Source organism: Sorex araneus, chromosome 8 (assembly GCF_027595985.1).
Source record: "Sorex araneus isolate mSorAra2 chromosome 8, mSorAra2.pri, whole genome shotgun sequence".
Lineage (NCBI taxonomy): Eukaryota > Metazoa > Chordata > Mammalia > Eulipotyphla > Soricidae > Sorex > Sorex araneus.
The window spans coordinates 25,816,476-25,839,470 of NC_073309.1; the positions used below are offsets into that span (position 1 = coordinate 25,816,476).

A 22,995-nucleotide genomic window follows, 5' to 3' on the forward strand; every position below is an offset into this window, starting at 1 on the left:
CAGGAGACATAAACTGCACCAGAGACAAGCTCAAGCAATTCCAAACAGTAATGCACTTATTTGGAAATAAAGATCTGTGTGTGAGGGGGAGACTGCATATATAACTCAAAATGTTCTGAACGAATGTCTACATGGGATACAATGTGTATCACAGGAGATGTTTTTAAGGAGTACTAGTTTTGAGGTGGAGATATTCTTCACACCCACAGATAGATGCGCCAGCACATTTCAGAAGCAATTAAAAGTCATGCAAAATTTAGGGCAACAAAATATTCTTCAAGAGAACATCCTGCCACCATTGCTCTTCGAATTGATAGGGCCATGGGGATGATGGAAAGCAGACTGTCTTCTGTCAGCTTTACTACTGTTTTAAAAATCCTCTATAGGCAGAGCACCCAGCGGCTGGCACAGAGGGCAGAGAAAAGGAAACGTTGAGGTCAACAGTTCCCGACTGTGCTATGGAGTGGTCCACCTCTGAACTCAAAGTTTCTGCTTTTCACTCCGAAAATAGAATATAGACCAAACACGATGGCCACATAGTGCCTCTGTTGCAAATCACAACACCCAAAAGGAGAGAGAGAGAGAACAAGGGGGAATGCCCTGCCACAGAGGTGGGGTGGGGTGGGGGGATGGGGTGGGAGGGTGGGAGGGATACTGGGAACATTGGTGGAGGGGACTGGGCACTGGTGGAGGAATATAAACAAAATGCAAACATGAAAGTTCACAAGTTTGTAACTGTAACTCATGGTGATTCACTAATAAAAAAAATAAATAATATTATGGGCCATACCCACTGGTGCTCAGGGCTTACTCCTATCTATATACTCAGAAATCATTCCTGGTGGGTTTGGGGGATTATATGGATACTAAGGGTTGAACCTCAGTCAACTGCCTACAAGCCAAGTACCCTACCCTTTATACTACCTGTCCCTCACTCCTGGTTTCTTAATGACTTTTGCATTAAAATCTGCTCTTGTAATATTAAAAAAAAAAGTTTCTGCTTTTCCTCTTAAAGATGTTCTGCTATGTCATCTGGACTCCTCTGTGCCTGGAATGTTGTTTGAATCTTTCACATGGTCTTTTTCAATTCGTTCATCTGGATTCTTCATCCCAACTGCCTCAGTGCTGGCCTGCAGACCTTTGCCTGCCATTTCCTTCAGACCCAATGCCCCTTAGGCAACACCCTGGTCCACCTGTGCCCTTGCTGTCCTTTGGCTGTTGGGGATTTCTCTCCAAACCCGGAGCAGGTACAGTCGTCTGCCTGCCTGCCTGCCTGCCCGAGGGCTGTCCGTCAGCTTCCCTTTCTGTTTAACAAGAGTCCAGTCAGGACGCCCGTTAACCAACGCCCGGGACTCACCACTCCCTATATTTCGAAGTGGCACCTGTATGCTCAGTCCCACAGGATGGCGGGGAGCTGGCTGGGGAGGCACATTCTGTCGGAATGTGACTCTGGCGCTGCTCACGGGAATGCAGGAGTGACAAACGGTGGCCGAGCTTACTCACGTCAAGGCTGAAAGAAGTAATAATTGAGCAGGTGCCGGGCTCATGCTGAGGTTTAAGGCCTTGACTCATTCCTGGGTCTCCTGGGCTCCCCTAACGGTGACTCTGGGACTCGTGGGTCAGTTTCTTAGGACAGTGTACTGCCCGCCAGCAGAATTTATGGTCTTCAGTTCTCGGATGTCAATAAAAATCACATGGCCAGAAGAGGGCTTTCTGCAGGAGAGTCTAATAGAGAATGCTTATCTTATTCAGGCACAGCACCAGCTTTTAATAACCCACTAAATCTGCAAATCAATCTGTGATTTTTAAGATTTCTTTGAGAGGTGTCTTATGCAGCCTGGAGTTCCTTTAGAGATGACGCCGATGACAACGGTCATTAACTTAATCAGTTAATCACAGATGGCCATAATCACGTTGGTAAGCTAATAGAAATGACTCTTCTCTGCTTCTGTTTGCTTGCAATTTTAACCTGCTTTATAAGAAACAAGCGCTTCTTATAAGGGCAGTGGTTGTGCCTCATCATTCTGGAAAAATCGAGACAGAGATTCAATATTTAATTCTAAATCCCGAGCATCTATTATTAATGCATGTGCCTTTATTAATTTGCAGCAAGGAATAATAACCCCAATCTTTCATCCCTTTTCAAATGAAATAATACCAAGCAACTTACTGCTCTGATTCTACCATTAGGCTGTCAGAAAGCATTTTAAGGTGCAGCTTCAATGGGCTAGGTAATACTTGTGTCCTATTTATTTAGCCCCTGAAATCTAGCAAAATATTATTCAACACATGCTACTTAGTTACACAGGATAATTTGTATGGCTACATATATGTTGCATAAATAAAGACTACACATGAATATATGCATAAACATAAAGGCATATAGGAGATTATAAAATATGTAAGACAGTTTTAAATGGGGGGGTTATATCAGTGTGACTGAAGAATACGATTCAAATGATTTTTTAAAAAATATTTTCTATAACACTACTTTGTGCAATTTGAATGTAACTGGCTTCATATATAGCTATTCTATGTCTCTAGGATGTTGCTTTGGAAAATCTGGGCCACTTGAAAAGATTTTATAAAGTGAGTCCTTTATTCTCATAAAGAGGAAAAAGCCAGGTTAATCATCTATTGACTCCACAGCCTTATTACTGACATAAAGCTCTGGTTTTGCTAAATTTCCTCTTTTTTAAGTTACCTGACAAACATGCATCAGCAGGAGGTGAGATAAAGATCGAAAGATTAAGCTTTGTCACTCAAATGATAATTAAAAAGAGTATTTTAAACACACTGTAAATATACACAAGCCATCATAAAATCATCAAAACCCTGCCAAGGCTCACAACCTCCAGAGTATATAGATTATCAGGGAGAGGGATATTGATGTTAAGTCCTGCTTGTCTTGGAAGATTGTCATTAACTGTCCCAAGCCTGCACTCAGCCAGCCACCTGAGCAGGGAAAAGACAGGGAACCTGGCTTCACATATTCTACTGGCAGATTAGTGGGATTTGGGGCAAGCAGTTTAATATGCATTTAATTGTGATCCTTTTCTATTCTAGTCTGAGATTCTTTAAAATATATTATTCTAAGTACTTAAATTAAAACAACAGAAATCAAGATTTTATCGTCTTGCTTCAAAAATTTACATAAAAGAAAGATTTAGTTGAGCAGATTAATTTCTTCTAAAAATTTCATTTATAGCATGTCATAAAAAGACACATGAGCCCATGTATATTAGAAGCATGCAGTAACATCACCTTTCATAAAAAGCAGAGCTTGTCATCACAATCTTATTAGGATGTCATGCATTGTTAAACTGGTAAAATATTTCTGTATATTCCAATTAGTGCAACCATTTACTGGCACAGACATTACAGAAAAAACTAACTTCTTCTCTTCCTTCTTCCTTTTTTTTTTTTTTAAAGGCCTGTCCTCTGGGAACTAATCCTTTGTTTGACAATTCAGAGAATGTTATTTAGAGATTTTAATTGCTCAGTTGATCTGTGGCTGGATCTCAATAATCAAAACAATAAAATTGTTGGTTTTTTTTTTTTGACAACTGTAATAAAATGCTGGTAGTGTCCTGGGATAGTTAACTCAAGCTGGATTGACAGTGTCAGGGTATTTTTCAAATATCTTCTTTATCACAAGGCAAACTAGCCATTTTTTGAAATCAAAAGCACCTAACATGGGCATTATCACAGATATTCTAAATATAACACTGTACATAAAAAAACTAATCTTATTATCTATAAAAAGAGGCAACAATCCTTAATTTAAAAAAAAATTTAAAAAGCCACACATTTAAAAAAAATTGGCAAAAGAGATGGGCATATGTTTCAGAAAAGAAGAGTCATTTACAAGAAAGAAACCTTGTTTACCTCATTAGTAATCAAAAGGCTGTAAATAAAATCAACAAGACACTGTGTTCCTAATGCATCAAATTGAAACAGAGGACCAGAGCAATAGCACAGTGGATAAGGTGGTTTCCTTGTCTGGGGCCGACCTGGGTTCAATCCCCAGCACTCCAGATAGTTTCCTAAGCCCACAAGGAATGATCCTTGAGGTGCAGAGCCAGGAGGAAGTCCTGAGTATAGCCCCCTCAAGCCAAAAATAATATCAATAATACAAAATAAATAAATGAGATAATCTATGTAAGTAAAACACAACACAACACACACACACACACACACACACACACACACACACTTTCCAGTGCTGACAGTGGTGTAGGAAGACAAGTCAGCCTATTGGGGGAGCCTAGATAACTGGTTCAACCTTCTGGAAGAATGTTTTGGCACTAAGTGTCAGAAACAACAAAAAAATATGTATATCCTTTCACCCAGTAATTCATTTTCTAAGAACTAAGCTAAAAGATTCGTACAAAAATCTGAGACAATGATCTTCAACCTAACATTTTAAATGATAAGAACAAAATAGAAAAACTACCTGACTTTCTCAAGTAGTTCAGAGAACTGGATAAACACAGCTCATCTACACAAAGCAAACTACTTCCTGTGAACCATCATATTCCCTGGGTATATTTTAAGATATTAAAAAACTGTTTGTGGTTGCATAAATGAAAAGAGGTATGTTTTAAAACATTGTGATTCTAACTTTGCTTTACAAAATATGTATGGATAGATGCATGCATCGGAGAGAAGATTAGGAGACACTACATGGAAATATTCCTGGTGCTCATCCCAAGGCACAGGGGTTGTGAGAGATTTCTCTTTTCTATTTTGAACTAAATTTGACTTCTATTTTCTATTTCATACCTTTGAATTTTCAAAAAAAATGAATTTAATCGTCATAGATTGGATATTCATTTAAAATACGTTCTTTTAAAAAGCAAACTAGGAAACAGTAGTTCCTATTTTCTGGATCTTTTTCTCTCCAGAAGTCTGCTTAGATCTAAAGAAGTTTCCCCTCTTTTTGAAAAAAAAAAAAAAAAAAAAAAAAGGGTCTGGGAATATCTTCACAATGAAAGAGTTGACCAAAGTGTGCAAACACGCACTTAAAAAAGCTTACTAGGGTGGACCTGGCAGCTGGCCTGGCCAGGCCCCAGGCTTGAGAAAAGAGTTTGTTCGTTATACAATGCTAACCCACTGGACAGAAAGTAGGACACCCCAAACATGGCATCTGGTGCCAAGGGAAATTCAGCACAAACAATTGGCTATTAAAAACAGCCAGCAGGAGAAGCACAAATCGGCTCTGAATTTCCATTCAATTTTGATTTTAAAATTCTACCAGTGGCAAATTCTTATTTTAAACAAAACTCATATTCAAAAGGAGAATTCCTCCAGTGCTGCCTGCTTTCTCGGCCCTCCCTCTCCGAACCAAAACGCAGAGGGATTCCAGATTCCCCTTCTCAGGGACTAAAGAGGGACCTCTGGCATGTGCTCAGGGGACCCCATCCCCCAGGACCTCATGACACAGGTCCTCACCTCTAGCTAAGGTGAGTGAGACAGAGCAAAGTGACACCAGCATCTCTAACTTAACATGCTTCCAGCCCAGCATCCCCACCTCTGCTTTCCTCCCTCCCTCCCTCTCTCCCTCCCTCCCCCTCTCTCCCTCCCTTCTTCTTTCCTTGCCGGCTCTGTACTCTGAAATTACTCCGAGTTGGGGGCTGGAGCAATAGCATAGAGGGTAAGGCATTTGCCTTGCACACAACCAACCTGGGTTCAATTCCCAGCATCCCATATGGCCCCCTGAGTACCGCCAAGGGTGATTCCTGAGTACAGAACCAGGAGTAACCCCTGTGCATCGCCAGGTATGACCCCCCCAAAAAAAAGAAATTACTCCTAGTGGTACTCGGGAGATGGAAAATAGGGTTGGCCTCATGCAAGGCAAATGCCCTAGCTTGCTGTACTATGGCTCTGTCTCTCTTTCCTCTTTTTTTTTTTTTTTTGGCCAGATTCTACTTGGGAAGAAAGGTTTCTTGACCCTGAGACAGCCACCTGCTCTGGCCTATCTGAAGAATGGGGAGGCCGAGAATGCATGGGGGTGCAAGAGGAAGAATGAGCTGGGACAGGCTTGTTCCTTGCTGCGCCAGTTGAGAACATGCTCCTTTGCCACGATCTCCTTTGATGTGGCACATTCTACAGGCCAAACTTTAGGCTTACAAAGCCCTCCTCACCTCAAACTCCAGCCAGGCTCCTTCTCTGGACGGTCCATCAATATTAAGGCACATTTCAAAACACAAAGTTGAACAACAAGTCTAGCCACCTTCTTCAGCCACGAGATATGATGAAGCACCGTGCGCCGGTGACAGCAGGTAAGAGAGTGGCCAGGCTTTATTTCTGAATCGGAAGTCCGTCTCGGGACCCCCTGCCCTGAGTCTGGAGAGGAGGGGCTGACTGACATGAGCAGGAGTGGGGGCTGGGGGATGGGGACAAGGGGTGACACCCCGGGACCAAGTACAACCAAGAGCCTCTCTCTGAGGCTTGCCTCGCACTGCAGCAGCAATTCAACTTCTGAGTTTGCTTTTGTTTCCAAGCTCAAGATTTCCAAATTCATATGCAGAGCAGACGCCTTCCTCCCCTCCCCCACCCCGGCCTGCCAAGTCCCTGCAAACCGCTCGCGCTAAGCAGCGGCGGCGGCATAAATAACTGGACGCATGCTTTATGCTTGGCCACCCCTCCAGCAGGAGAGGACAGGCTTTCTCGGTGGTGTTCGGCGAGCTCCACCAAGCCCCCGCCGCTGCCTCATTAGAACGCAAGGCACTCCTGCCAGCCCTGGGCGCTGGCGGCTAGCGGCCTGTGGTCTGCATCTACAGTCATGACAGACGGCCGAGACGGCTGCCTTCCACCGAAGACCAAGTACATGATCCGCTGCAGTTAATCAATAGGATAATGGAATGAATCAATAGGAAAGATTTTTAGAAGGTCTTAATTAAAGAAACACTTGCAGATACAAATGATGTCTTCAATCTATTGATAGTGCCAAGGTGAAGGGTTAAACACAAACAAAACCATCAACTTTATTTTGCCGGCATGCCTTCCGCGAGAGAACAACCCGGCCGCCTCCTGGCCCCAGGGTCGGCCCATTAATCAGCCCCTTGTCAATTTCACGGCCACACTGTATGGGAAAATTAGGCTATGATCAAAAATTTTAATTACTAAACAGCGGCTCCAAACAATGGGGAAGAACAGACCAGCGCGCCGCGACTTGGTTCTCCTCTGCCCCCTAAGAGATGGGCAAGCATGCCCGTTCAGAGCCAGCCCTACAGGACAACTCCCTTTGCCGTGCAACGCGGGAGAATTAGAATAATTAAAGAAAGCCTAAATTGATGGCTCCCATTTAGGCCGGGAAATTCTCCAGTGGGCCTTCTGCTCAAACATGTTACATCAATATTTTTGATTCCCTAGACAGTCTTGCACTAGGTACTGGTTTAAAGAGACATCAATCTGTGATGTCAGCATTTATCTAATGAACCTTCAAAAATCAATGTCCGGGATGGCCCGTTATAGGCAGGCACCCAATTTGTTCACTCTCCTGGCCTTGCTGGCTACACCTAGAGCCATAATAATGGTGGAGTCAAGTGGTGACTTCGGACCTTTGGGCCAGGAGAGGGTAAAGATGCCAGAATCAGTCTCAACCCAGCGGAGGTAATGATAGGGGAACAAACAAGGAAGCGAGGCATTCGGCTCAACTTCCCAGGGGTCTCCGAACCCCAGACACAAGCACCCTACAACAGCCCGCCGCCGAACCCCACCATTCACCTCACCTCCTGCTCCAAAAATTGCCTTTCCCTCACGTAGGCTCCGTTCCCTGCTGCCTGACAGCCTCGGGTCCCATTCCTGACAGCTATTGTCATTTTCTGCTGGTTTTTTTTTTTTTTTTTTGGTTCCCTGCCTGGGATTCCCGTTTAGCTCCGCGCAACAGGAGGCCTGTGCATAGCTCTTCTCTTGTTAGTATTTATGCTCAGCCCATCTTCACCGTTAGCCTTGACACTGATAGTTTGACGCCCTCACAGGCGGACGGGAGTGTCTAAGTTTGTTTCCCTTCTATCTGCCTCTTTAAAATAAATTGGCCTGTCCTGGCTGCCACGAGGCTGAGCTATTTCAAGTGCATAACTTGGGGTGACAGGTACGCCATTCACCGTACTAGTATCCGGGCCTGCCTTCTTAGCTCGGCGTTTATTCACAGCGGTTTCATTTCTCTTGACCGCCAGCGTGGGTCCTGGGAGCAGTGTGGAGTGCGGACAGTTGTAAGATGTGCTCTGTGGGCTGAATTCGGTGGTGGACGATCCCTGTCTGTCTCTCTGAATGAAGCTTTCAGCGGCCCCTCCTGCCAAGTTTGAGTCCAATTAAAGTACAATGAAAAGTACCATGATTTCATTTGCTTGGATTGTCACATTTCAGAAGTTCAGTAGCCTGCAAAATGTTCGCTGTCTCTCATTAAGTCGGTTGCAGCAACTGTGTAAAGTCTCTAATTTAGCTGCTTTTTACACACTGCTTGCAATCCTGAAGATGGCTGCCTGCAGGGAAGGAGGCTATGCCACATCCAAGGCCTCAGAATGTGTCTGACCATCTACATGAAAAATGCGTGAGAACAGGCAAGCTGACTCTATGACAAAAATGAAATGACACTCTAAATGTCCTGGCTATGTTCGCAATCATTTCTTTAGAAGAACGAGAGCTTTAGACTGCAGGGGTATGCACGTATGTGTGCATGAGTGTTATTATGTGTGTGTTTGTGTGTGTGTGTGTGTGTGTGTGTATGTGTATAAGAGCCAAGAGCCATTATTATGCTAGGAAACAATTAGTATGCTGATTATATTTTCAGGACCACAAAGACCTAAAAAAAAACATTTTGATGCAAACATTTACCTATTTAAAAACCTCAAAAAAGAGTATACAAAATAAAATCTCAATGGATGCACATCTGAAATGAATGGCCTTTAATCAAAGTGTGCTATAGGAAATCAGGTTAGTTGGTCGTGGAAAATGTGAAATGTCTGAGACATTAGCTAGATCTCAACTGAGTTCCAACTGGAGATATGGAGGGAAAAAAAAATCACCATTCTGGAGCCATAATTCCCATATGGCTCCAGTTTAATGAAGAAATTTCCTTACCCATGTTAATTATAACAATGGCCATTTATTGATGGCTTGTTAGGTGCCAGGCACTAGAGGAGGAGCTTATGCATACTATCTCATTTAATCCTCTCAAGTTCCCAAATGAGGAGACTGAGGTGCAGAGAAAGTTAATAGCTTGCTCAAAATCATCGAAGGCAAGAGAAGGAAACAAATTAAATCCAGGCCTGTGTATTTCGATATCTTGCATCCCCCAAATTGTGCACCAATGCTTCATGGCGAACACGAGTGCAACCCCTGCCTCCCAATAAAACTAACACGCAAGTGGTGTTGGGAGTGAGGTGTGTACTACTTGAGTAGAAATCAGTGTGGCCAGAGAGGTCATTTCACCACTGGCTAATGCATTCACATGAGTGGGCAGGTAGATTCTGAAATGCTAGTCTGAATACTAACCTTCCCATTAAAAAAAAAAAAAAAGAAAGAAACACTAGAAGTAGGTCTTCCCCCACCCCACACCCCCAATGACAAAACAAAATTTAGAAAATGCAGAGATGCCCAAAGAAGAAAACAGAAATCATCTATAATCCCACCACCCAGGTATACGCATCCTGTAAAGCCTCTGTTGCTCCCACCTTTTATTTTTTTCCTGTCTTTGATTTGTTCCATGTTCAGTAATCTTCTCAATGACTCTGCGGATCCACCCAAACCCTGTCACATTCTTCCTCGTGGATCAACAGGATTTTAATCACTGGATTAAACTGGTCACTCCTGGAATGTTAAACCAGGCTTCTTTTAAATGTGCCGCCAGCTCTGCTAACTAGAGACAAAGTGGGCAGGGGTGGTGGTGGTGGGGGGGTGGGGGACGGGACAGGACACTTATTATTTTTTCTTCTAGGCCCAGGTGGTGAGAATGGCCCCAGCTGGCCAAGAAGCGAAGGTCAAAGAGGCCCCCAGCCTGGCTGTCTGTGCCAAACTCCCAATCCCAGAAGCTTAAAACGTAATCACAGTTCCTCCTACCAGCTCAGAAACCCACAGATCTCCTAGCCTTTCTTAAAAAAGAAATGATGGGAAAAGCCCAACATAAAAACCGAAGAGATCAGTTTAATTATGTATGCGTAGAAAATAATCAAGATCAAAAACCACTTTCATTTGCCCGGGTAATTTTTTTTCTTTCTGAAACATATATGGTTGATATTCTTGCTTGGAAGATGGAAATGATACTTCAGCCTACAGCAGTCCAGGGTTTTACAGAGCTGGGGCTGCTGCTCTTTGCCTGGCCCCAGGAAGGGTATGATGAACACAATCTGAAATCAATATCAGGCAACAGTTACTGCATCTCAATATTATTTGCCGAGATGGGCTGCAGCAAGAGGAGTGGGGGGTGAGAGAGATATATGTCAATAGCTTTAACGAAGCACTCCACAGCCATGCACAAAGGGAGGTCAAATAACTATCAGCCGACCAATCCCCATTGTAAGTAGTAAAAATGATAAAATCAATATTATTAAATAAAAAGTTAGCACTGCTATTGAACTCTCTCATGATCTTGCCAGTGCCTGGTGGAAAATGGAGGAGGCTATTTTCCAATCTCTTTCTGGGCAAATGTTTGGGAGCAGAAACGTTTGCACCAGGGGGGTGTGCTGGTGGTGGGGGGGGGTGCAGAGGGGTGTTTTTTCACGGACACAGGGAGTCAAGGGAGCATCGGACAGGGCCAGGTGAATGTCACCTTCACAGAAGTGGCCCTTCCCCACCCAGCTGCAGGGAGATAAGCTCTGTGGGCAGCTGGGTGGCCTCGGTCAGAGCTGGATGCTGCTCCCGGTGTCCTTCAGGGTGATGGAGGTCAGGCTGGCGCAGGTCTTTCTGGCAAGAGCAAAAGCTGCTTCTGTGCAGTCCTTTCAAATCTTGAGACTTGGAAATGCGCCAGGAAGAAAAAAAAAATGCATGGGTGGGGTGGGGGGAAGGGGAGGGAGAAGAGGGGAGGGAGACAGAAAGAGAAAGAGACAGAGACAGAGACACAGAGAGAGAGAGAGACAATGAGAATGAAAAGGGCGTTTCAATGGGGGAGAGTTGGCCTGCTCTTTCAGCCCAGAGGGCTGTTGGGGAAACGGCTCAAAGGCAAGGCTGTGTTCCTGACGGCCCAGGCTGGGTGGCTAATTGTGCAAGCTGAAGGTAGCGGAAGGCAGGGATTGAAAAAGATACATTTAGAATAAAGATAGTCCGGCCAAAAAAAAAAAAATTCCTATGAAAGCAGCAGGCTCCAGTTATATCTAGGAGGAAGAACGGAGTGGGGAGGAGGAGGGGGGGATGTGTAAAACTGAGTGACAGCCCGTCGGCAAGGCTGCGGCTGCTGCTCTGACCTGCATTTAAACACAGAGGCTGCTTAGCCTTTTGAACACCTAAAGTTGCCTCCCTTGTTTGCATTTCATAGAAACTACTATAGAAAGTAAACAAGAACCTTTGGTGAATTATTTAGCATACAAATAAACCAGCAAAGGAGGCTAAGTAGGCCTATGAACTAACTGGATTGAAATATTCATCTGTAAATAACCCTCCAATCTGGTGCTTTCACGTACAAATACTACATGGAACATTAGACACAACTAGCTTCTAGGGATATTTAGGCTCACGAGAGAGCAATTTTTATGTCGACTGGCATCTGTGGGTAGTGATATGGACTGACTGTTAATATAACCAACATAAAATTTATGTGAACACTCACAGAAATAGCAACCCACTGTCAGACAGCTGGTGGCTGATGCGGAGCACATGCGGGTTTTATATGCACTGCGTAAACTAACCTTTGCAATAAAGATTTAGCAGGTTTATTAGTTTAGGAAATCGCTATAATTAAGGATAATTCATAATGGCCGCTTATCCACTCTCCAGCAATAGCGAGCTTAATTTAGGCTCCATTTCTTTTGGCCATAAATAAGTGAGCTGCTATCTTCTGCACAGATGTGGCATTCAACCTGTTCATGTTGGCTGGTTTTTGCTTGTGTTTTAATCAAAAGCATTAGTAGATAAGACTATAAAAAGCACCAAGTTTGCCATCAATTAGCAAGAATGCATGATGGGCAAAGTCGGTTGGTTTCATTTTCTTTTTTTCCCCTGCCCCCCCCACCAAAACTATTTAAAACAAAACAAAACGGTAACCTCTCCCGACAGAGGTAAAGCAATTAAAAATAAATAATCCTTTTAAATGTGCTCAAGGAACTTTCATTTACAAACCCGAGGAGGGAGAAAGTGACAGAGCAATAACATTAATGAAGGCCAAAGAAATATCGGAGTGACCTCTCTACAGTATTTCCACTTAACTGTGCGTGTCATTAACGCCTGACCTTTGTGAGCACAGCAGCCTGCCCTGACGTGCGCGCGGCGGCTTCCCCGGGCTCCAAGCCAGGCTTCTGGACCAGACCCTTTCTCCAGAGCACTCTCCTGTCTTCGCAGTCAGCTCCGAGGGCCTGGCAGCTTTCGGTCCTGAACCCACCAACCACGGCGACCCCTTCCTGTTGGTCCCCAGCAACACTGACCCCTCTCTAATAGCATCCTGCTCAGCCTGCAAATCCACAGCACGAGTCAGCGGAAGGCATGCGGTGCCAGGACGTGGGTCCCGGGCACTTCCCCGGCTGGGGAGGAGTTGGGGGGCAGGTACGAGCGTGGGACCCTGGGCTTTGCACACAGTGACCTGCCCCTCAGAGGCCCTCGGAGGCAACTGCAGCCTGGCTGCCAGCGGGAACGTGGCCGCATCTTAAGGGTGAAGCTCGCTAGAGAGTAGTTTTGCCTTTGAGATTTTTCTAGATTGTGGCGTTAATCTCGGGATAATGAAAAGGGTGTTGGCCCCGGAGTCAGGAGGTCTGGGATGTGTTCCCAGCCATGTCAGTCATCATCGGTTGTGTCCCCGAGTGAGCCCAGTCGAGCTCTCTAGCGCTCGAGTCTCCCCCTTTGCAAAGTGAGACATCATTACCTGTCCACGACAGCCCGGGAGTACTCTTTACGTACACAGGGTGACAATGCTGGCCAAAGGATCCAGGGACAGAGGCTGGAGATAAAGCTACAGCTTCAACGGGTTTCAGGAGCTTGTGTGACATGTAGCCAACCTGGGCTTGATCCCTGGCACTGCATAGCCTCCAGGTACGACCCAACTCGCCTTCCACAAATACAACTAGGTCAGTTATATCTGAGAGTAGCAATGCTACACTTTTAGGGCAGTCACTTAGCTGTGAGGCCTCTCCCCCACCCCGTGCAAAGCAGGGCCAACAGCAATACCCATTGTACAGGACCAAGAGAATCCATGTGGTTAGGCAGTGGGGCAGAGCACTGCCACGTGAGTTGTCTAGCTTTCTGTTGATACGGTGCAGGGGGGGCTGGAGCGATAGCACAGTGGTAGGGTGTTCGCCTTTCACTCGGCCAACACGAGTTCAATTCCTCCGCCCCTCTTGGAGAGCCTGGCAAGCTACCCGTGCGTATTGGATATGCCAAAAACAATAACAATAAGTCTCTCAATGAGAGATGTTACTGGTGCCCGCAGGAACAAATCGATGAGCAATGGGATGGTGTAGGGGATTGAAGTCAGGACCACAGACCTGCGGAGCCCATGCATCACCTCTGAGCGACAGCCCTGGCCACGGAGAAGTGAAGCTGAACCCGCTCTCCTCCTGATCGTTTCCAAAGGAGCTGGTTCATGGGTTTGAAATACACCATAACCCGCCGCGGTTACTTCAACAAGAGGTGGGTAGGTGGGTAAAGAGAGTGTTAAGGAGGTCGAGATGCTGCCAAGTATAAACAGGAGAAGTGCTCTGGGTAAAATTCGGATTCAGGGGGCGGCGGGGAATGTGTCCATACTCAGAATGTTTAGGGAATAGTCTGCTCTGAAGAGGGGGTGGAGTTTGCTCCTGGTGATGCTCAGGGGACCACACAGGGGTAGGGACTGAACCCCAGCCTCCTGCACATAGAGTCTGAACTCAGCTGGCTGAGCTACCTTTCTGGCCAGGTAAGATAGGTGTATCTTACAGTCAAGATCTTTTTTTTTTTTTTTTTTGCTTTTTGGGTCACATCCAGCAATGCACAGGGGTCACTCCTGGCTCTGCACTCAGAAATTATCCCTGGCGGTGCTCAGGGGACCACATGGGATGCTGGGAATCAAACCTGGGTCGGCCGCGTGCAAGGCAAACGCCCCACCTGCTGTGCTATTGCGCCAAGATCATTTTTTATCGTATGAGAAATACCAGAGCTACGGAGCTCAGCCTTTGACCAGGTGAAGACAGGGAGAACTAGTGACGAGGTTAAATTCAACTTGCCTGAAGAACGTAGAAATTTTGGTACCCTTCCCCGAACCCCACCCTCCGCTTACCCCCTAGTTCTGCATTGACAATTACATTTTGGAGCAGAAGTGGAGGAAAGTGCATCCTTTGGTGCATTCTATCGACAAGCTCTGGTGCAAAGCATCTTACCCGAGAAGCTGGCAGAGACATAACCCCAGGAGGCCTGGGGTGAGCTCAGCCCAGCCAGCGGCCCAGCCGACTGTGCCCCGCAGAGATCTCTGGGCCATCCACTGAGAACAGGTGGGCAGGAGCCAGCCCACTTCGGGAGAATCATCTCCAGTCAAAGCGAGGAGCACTGTGGTCAGGACAAGGGCCTTGCACTGGGTGGAAAGGGTCCTCAACAAGTCAGGGAGTGTCCCTTGGTTGGAACTCAGTGCCCCTCCGCTGGTCTGATTATCTGTGGCATGGGTTGGCCAGGGGCTGACCGACTTTTTCACGTCTAGCCCTATTTAATCAGGTACATGCAGGGAGATTTATATCTCATTACAAAAGTGATCTTGGCAAAATAAAAGTCTAATGTGCGGGGGTTGTAAAACAGCCCTGGATCACAGAACGAGGGAGCAAGTGGGGGTCAGGCGGTGGTCTGGCACCCCCCGCCCCGGTCCAGCCTTCAGACTGAAAGTATTAGCCCAAAATGAGGAACATATTTATCAAGAAAATCTTTGATTCTCTTTAAAATAGAGTTTCCTCTAGGAGTCAAAGTTCACAGGAACATTTACCATTCTGGTGCACAAATTGACATCTTTAATAAGGCTTCTGGAAATTCAGAATTTAAATCACAGCTAGAATGACAGGGTCAAAACATGTTAAAGTCAGAACCCAGGGTCAAGAAAAAAAAATATGTTTTCATTACAGCTGAATTGCTGGAAAACATTTTTCGTAGCCTTCAAAAATTATAAACTAAAATAAAGACTCTTAAAACCCACAAACATGCCCCAGGGTTCTCTCGAGAAGCATCTGCGTGCGAGGGACTCGCGGGCAGGAGAATCAGTGATCAAATAACCCGCGCCCTGGAGATGCGGGAACAGTGATCGCCAGAGAGGAGGTGCTGCTGGTCGGCACGGTGGGAACTTAAGAGACTCAGAACTACCTTTTTTTTTTTTTCCAGAAATGAGGTGCAGAAACCCCAAATCTCCTCTTTGGAACAGGTAGGAGTAAAATTACCAGGAGTATTGCCTGAAGGAGATCAATACTTGATCTTGGCTTCTCCAAGTATTCACCGGGCCTGACCCTGCTTAGCGGCTGTGATCAGACAGATGAGATTGGGCGCACTCAGGGTGGCAGGGTGGTAGATCAAGTCTGCTTCTCACCTGAGATGATGATGGGGGCACCTATAAAGCCAAGGAACTGGACAGGAAGGCTCATCTGAGGGGGGTGCGGGGAGGGAGAACTTAATCCAGCCATTCCTTGATGGAAGATAATTATGGCATTAAAAGTAGCCAGAGGAGCCAGGCTATTATCGATGAGCCCCCACACCTGCCGGCTCACAGTCACCGCCCAGTTAGGGATTCCGATTACTCCATGGAAAAGATGCCCGAATAGCGGTTTGCTTCCCTTCCCTGCGCCTGGTGAACGCACAGGAAGCAGATGCAGGGGGACATCTTCTGTCTGAACGCGTTGGGTCCTCAATGCAGGTGTGCTTACCCCTGGGGTCAGACCGTCTTTCTAGGGAAAAGGGGAAAGCGTTTCCCGTGACAGGATATTTTCTAGGCTTCTGGCCCCACCCCCTGACAGGGACACTTATTTGTCACTTCGCCTGTTTTGCACCATTTTCTGGGGGAGCTGACGGGCCCAGCCAGGCATTCTGGCCTGCAGAATAATTAAAACAAAAGCCGGTGCATTCTGCATAATGACACCGATGAATTTCCTAATTGGAGTCCCCGGCGCTGGCCGCGTCTCAGGCCCAAGTGGGAAATGGCACTTCAAGCCGGCACGGAGCTGGCTTTCCCTAGCGGTTTCCCCAGCAGAAATAACAAACCTTTCCAGGATAAAAGAGAAATGGGAGGCCCCCTGCTTCTGCCTGCCCTTTGCCCGGTGCCGCTGACACCGGCAGCTGAGCAGTCATATTTTGCTAACTATCAAAACTTGGATTCATTTGATTTGCAGATGGGGACCCCTATTGGTATGAAAAAAATTCCCAGGAGGAAAAAAAAATAAAAAAGGAAACTCGACATAGCCTTCTTAAACAAACATGCCCGAACCTACCAATAAAAAAGACACTGCATCACAATTCCATTTCACAAAGAAACATACAGTGTCTCGCCATCCACCCCTGCCCCACCCCTGCGCGCGAGCATGTGCACGTGTGCGCGTAGACACAAACATGCACGCGCACACACACACGTGCACACGCACACACACACACACACATGCCTCTCAGCGGAGCCTCACCCTCCCCTGCCAGGCTGTGTGCCCCCCGCCCCCCACCAGCCCCTGCAGGGGTGCGCACGCACACACTCCCCCGGCCCCGTGTCACCAGGTTGCAGTCCATCTCTCTGCTGACAGGTCTCGATGTTGGGCAGGATTTCCAATCCTTCATGACTATCTATTTGTCACTGCAGGTGAGTGGTGGCACTCAGCCTGATCCCCAGCCACTTTCACAGTTACTTATCTGTCTTTATGGATTCATCCTGTGTGTCAAGCCAGCGCATAACAGCATTACTGTCAGGGTGACAAAACTGTCCCCAGAGTGCCACAAATGATTCTCTCTCCTTATGGCTGCTAGCCGGCAAACACAGGGACACTGCCTCGCTCACGCATCCTTCTCGGGCCGCGCCTGCCTCAGTGCCTCCCACCCCCCTGCCCACTCCCCCTCTGCCCGGCCCCCAACACCCACCTCCCGCCCCTACCGCCTGCAGGAAGAGGCAGCGGCTAAGGAAGGTTTCAGCAGGGAGCATCGTGCACATATGCCCCCCCCCCCCAAAGGATAAAGAAGCAGGGGGCGGGCTCTTGCCACCTGTGCGCTGAGGAGGTGCTGACTATTCAACAGCCATCACTGAGGAGGCCCCCGGTGACGGCTCTTCACACACACACACACACACACACACACACACACACACACACACACACACACACACACACACACACGGGACCCCACAGGCTGCTCGTGGCCAAGCCCGGGGACGTGAACTGCACTGGCAATGTGTCGTTTGCAGAGCAGGAACGCTAACTGGAACTAATAATCAATAACAATTTCCAGCGGTAGGTCGGGCTTGCCAAATGATTTGCAATCCGTTCGGTAACCTGATTTGCTCAAGAAATAAATAAATAACATCTCATTTCCTCTTCGTGGGTTTCGACGGCGGGCCCGTTCCCTCTCCCTCCCTGGGCTGCCTTCCTTCACCGTGGGATTCTGACCACGCCGCGGTGGTCAGTGCATGCCGCTGCGGTGCTGGGGGAAGGTGGCTTTGGAGGGGCGGCTCCTTGATTTCAACGGCAGGCCAGAAGGGGCACGCCAGGTTGGGGGGCCAGGGAGGCGTGGGTTGTGTGTGTGTGTGTGTGCGGGGGGGGGGGGGGTGAAGCTGGGCTCTTCTCCCACCGCTGGGAACTTGCGTGGGGAGCCAGCACTCGAGACTCGCAGGCTGGAAATCGGGTCCACCGTCATCTCACGGGGCTGCCCAGAGAGGCTTCCTAACGCCACTCCCTTCTCACCGACCCCACCCGAACCGCAGGTCTCAGACAGGCTCTGCTCCCCGGGGCAACCGCTGTGCAGCTTGGGGCTTCCAGATGGGATGGAAAAACAAAGTCAACAAGATGGATGCCTGGGCAGTCGAAGGGGAGGTCGTCGGGAATGAAGTCGGCTTCGCTCACCCTCGGAAAGGTCACCTGGAATACAGGCTCGTGCACACACACGCACGCACACACGCACGTGCGGGTTCAGGCGTGCCTCAAACTTTTGCTTTGTTCTTACCCTGATGAGCACCTTCACTGTCTGAGGTGGTTTTTTTTTTTTTTTTTTAAATAGGTTCAACCTGATTTCTGACACTGGAAAAACAAACCTAAAAGCAATTTAGAAAACACCTGCCCGTGAAGTCAGATGGCAAAATATCGAAAGCTCCTCTCGAAATCTGTGACCTCAGAGGCTGACATGGTTTGATGGGAAATTTAATGTAATAGGCTGCGAAAGCCAAGAGGCCTGTTGTCAGCAATGAAGTCTGAAAGTTAGCAGAATTAATAACACTGTACAATGGAAGAGGCCTCCGGGGAGAGGGCTGCAGAGCCGGGGCAGTGGGGAAAAATGACTTTTGAAGTCATTTCACTATGACATTCTGTCATCACTGCTAAACGGAAATAAAAAATCATCCGAATCACCACATGTTTCTTTGTGTGTCCTTCCCTTATCTAATAGAAAGTAATAACACCCCACCCGGGCGGGGGAGGGCCCCCTCGAGGGACTCCGAGGGCTCCATTCTGAATCGCTAAATGCAATAAGAATAAATGCAAGTGGGAGTCTGTTTAGCAGAGAGTGACGCCTGGTCTGCTGCCCATCGAAAGCCAATAAATCTCAATGCTTCAACAAGAGATGAAAATGGTTATCTCATCACTGCAGTGCCAGGGCGAAATTTTCTCTGAGCCAGAGTATTTTTATAGATGATTTATGTCCGGGAAGGATAGTTATTTAGCAAAATGGCAGATAATGATGAATAGAAAGTAAATATGAATAGCAGCAAGGGAGTGGTGCTTTGCCGCTGCTATAGACCAAACAAAATACCTCCATAAAGTACATGCCACAGATAATTGCCATTATCCTGAAACCAGCATCCCTCTATGACGGGGAGTGAAATACAAATGAGCCCATCTGATTTAGTAAGTGATTGCTTTTTGTTGTTCTAGCATACAAGCCCCGGGAGTCTGCTAATTTTTCTTGAAAGCACAGTTTGTGTGTGTAGAGTGGTAGTTAGAAGCCCAGAGGCCTCCGAGCCCCGCTGATTGGATTCAGAGCACAGCAGGCCTGGCTGGAGGACCGTGGGTACGTTCTGTAACCTTTCTCAACCTTCGCTTCCTCATCTGTAAAATGGAGATAAGGGAGCATTGACCTCTGAGGTCCACCGTGATGATAAAACAAGGGACCCCGCATAAAGAGCGTGGGGAAGCATCAACCCACCACAAATAATAGCTATTCTTATGATTGGAGGGTCAGCCATCCGGAGAACTATCACCCTCTTAATTTCATCTGAATCTTCTTTAGTCACCGAATCTTTCTGTGGAAGACAAGCTTTGAAAGAAAAGGACAGCAAGCAGTGAAAGTCTGGCAGTCTCTTGATTGGGTGAGGCCCACATTTCCTTCCCATAGTTTTGATGATGTCACCGTGCCCCTAATTCTCAGAGCCCATGAAATGGTCACAATTACCAAGTTAGAAGAGAAGAACAAAAGAAATTATTCATGGAGCTACCAGGAAAAGGAAGTCAGTTTTTTAAAAAATAAACAACCGAATTTTTGGAGTCTTTGAATAAAAGATAAGTTGACTGCACATGGAATGTCAAAATGGTATGGAAGTATTTTTTTTAAACATTTTTTTTTCCTGTACTGAAGCACTACACAAGGAATAAAAAAAAAAATCTAATTATAGTTTTCAATGTCCAAAACGCCATGTCCACCCAAAGCCCGACGCTCATTAGTACTAGTAATTAACTTTACAACTGTCAACACAAACAGCGCACAGGCTGACAGATAGAGAGTAGCTCTGAGGGTGCTAATAAATCCGGAAATAACAACTTGACACACAGATGCACAAAAGGATGCAGGTGATAAAGAAATGTTGACATCAAATCTAATTATCTTCGAAACGGCCAACTACAGCACGAGCCACAGTAATGCACTGTTATTGCGGGTGACGAGCCCCACCGGAACGGCGCTTAACCACTGCCTACAACCCGGCTTTTACAGCCCTTGTCAGAGCTGGTGAGGACAATATCAAACAGGAAATTATGAGTGCCATGACCCCTCCAAGTCAAAAATCCAGTGATGAATATGGGCTCAGCAAGGCATAGCAGATTACCCCCTCACGAGTTCTAAAGCTGGGATGATAGATGACATTTTTATCAGGCACTTTCTCAGGAATGTCACCAAGAGGGAAAATAAAGGCCCTGCAAAGAGACGACTAGGTGAATTATGCAACTGTAATTGCCGATCATAACCTGATATGAGTTGAAATTGCTCTGTTTTCATATTGAGATAGCATAAAATTGTCGGGAAATGCAATGGCTCCTTAATGTGGGCTAGATGAGTCTAATATTCTGATCATTTTTCACTCGGCTGCAAGGTAAATCGAGCTTCCTTAACACAGCCACTGTGGCCCAGGGCAATCGAGGGGCCCAATTTTACACTTGAATTGAGCAAATATGTGTAAACTACGATTTTTCATATTTTCTGCATGCATAAGAAGATGAAACATCTTTATCATCTGTATTGTCTGGCTGAGCTTATACAAAATATTAGTTTATCTCTCCTACTTTGGTTCATTCCATAAGCGAGACACATAGATCTGAAGGACAGGCAATATCCCGTATATAAAACAAGTCCATCTTTTATGCAGTCTCATTTCACAAGTTCTCCTATTTAAAACAACAACTCCCACAACAAAAATAGACACAGCAGAAGCGCACAAAGGGAGAATATTTTTAAAGGGGAGTCTGGTGGGGTGGGGGGGGGAGGAAGGGGTGGCATAAAGGCCTTAAACACAACCAATTGTTCCATCATTCTCCTGCTCAGCATCAGGGGTGTGGGGAAAAGCCAGATAATCTTCAGTGTTTTTCCTACGCCATTTCCCTTTCCCCACCGAAATCAGTTTTACCTGCAAGAGGATGGTATCAGCATTTTATTGCTTTCCCCCTACGGCCTGCAGCAAACGGGAAAGAACATGTTCACCTTCTTCCTATGGGGTAGCATATCTAGACTTGGGAGTATCTGTAATCACTGTAATCACTGTCATCCCGATGCTCATCGATTTGTTCAAGTGGGCACCAATAACGTCTCTCATTGAGAGACTTACTGGTTTTGGCATACCCAATATGCATGGGTAGCTTGCCAAGCTCTGCCTCACAGGCTTGATACTCTCGGTAGCTTGCCGGGCTCACCGAGAGGGGCGGAGGAATCGAACTTGTGTCGGCCGTATGAAAGGCGAACGCCCAACTGCTGTGCTATCTCTGCACATTTGGGAGTATCTAGGTGGTAGTATTGGGCTTCTTTGGTGGCCCATCCTGTTTCAGAGCCTCATATTCCCAGGCGGGCAGAGTGGTGGATTGCAGTCTCTGGCCCACCAAGTATTTGCCCAAGCAAAAAAAAAAAAAAAAAAAAAAGGTAGAGAACCTGTGAGAGAGCGGTTGTAGGCCAACAGCTGCCAGCGCTGTTCCTCCACCCTCACCCTCAGGTCCTGGGTAAACCTCACAACACCTTCTAGAGTGTGCGGGGGCAAGCTTGGTCAGCCCAGAGGCCCCATGACAGCCATGAAAAGGGCCACCAGGTTGGCAGTGTGCAGGGGGAGAGGTCACCCTTCTGCGGGGACTTACAAAGGAGCATCAATCTCCCCAGGCTGCTGAGGCTGCCGGCTTCACCTTCTTGGTATTTCCCGGAAGGACACTATTGGCAGGTCTGCAGCTCAGCTCACTCCCACCTGCTACGGGCATCACCAAGTGACCTGCATGGATCCAAGCAGACACATACACGCCCTGAAAGTCACCTTCTGGGTTTTGGCCGCTGTTCTTCTAAACACAACCAACTCCGTTGTTCTGCTCAGACCACTAAGGCAATAGGGTACTAGTGATCGAGAGACCAAATGAAATGGACAGACTTCAAGGGTCCCTCAAACTGGAGGCGGGGCTGGAGGAGGGCGCTGGGGACGGGATTCAGCCCGGGAGAACCAATGACGGTATTTTGCACAGTGCTGACCAGTTCCACTTGAATTATCACAGGAAGTGCTGAACAAAGGTGGCAGGAAGTGAGATCCAGTGAGGAAAAAGTGCTTCCTGGACTGTGTGGAGGATGCACACTGCGGAGAGAGGAGGCCATAGGAGCAACCCCTTTGTCAGTGCATGGCTCCTGGCATCCCAGCTCCCTTTTGTGTCCACCTACTACATCTGGATGGAGAGTACCTCAGAGCTGCCTGTCACGTGACCAACACTCTCTTATACACGAAGTTTTTCCAAGATCGGGACCTTGTCTTGCTTGTCTTTGCTTTTGTCAGGCATCGAGCACTCTCCTTGGCTGACTTAGCAGCCAAAGACTATTGAATGAAGTGATTGAATTCAGCCAGTGGAGTCCTCAGCCACTGCTGCGTAACAAATTGCCCCCCAACCTAGTGGTTTAGAACAACAGCATTGTTATCTCACGGTTTCTTGGGGCTCAGGAATCTGGGGGTTCAGGGTCTCTCACGGGATGCAACTGATGTCTCAGTGGGTGGTAAGGCTACTGCGGGTTTGATTTTGGAAGAGGCACTTCTTATTCACAGGTCTGGCAGGAGGTGTCAAAGCCTTGCCACATGGCTCCATAAGGCTACTCCATAATGCTGGCTGCTGGCTGCCCCAGAGAGAGCGACTCTGACAGAAAGATCTGGATCCACACGGCCTTTTACGGTCTAGCTTCCCCTCCCATGTTGTCAGAAGCAAGCCATCAAGTCTAGTCACGTTG

The 22,995-nt window shown here is 46.9% G+C and overlaps 1 protein-coding gene across 1 annotated transcript in view; it reads right to left on the minus strand.

Annotated features, from left to right (window-relative positions):
• FTO (FTO alpha-ketoglutarate dependent dioxygenase) overlaps positions 1-22,995 on the minus strand; it is a 441,299-nt gene that overhangs the window by 41,808 nt on the left and 376,496 nt on the right. The gene's annotated exons all lie outside the window — the stretch shown is intronic.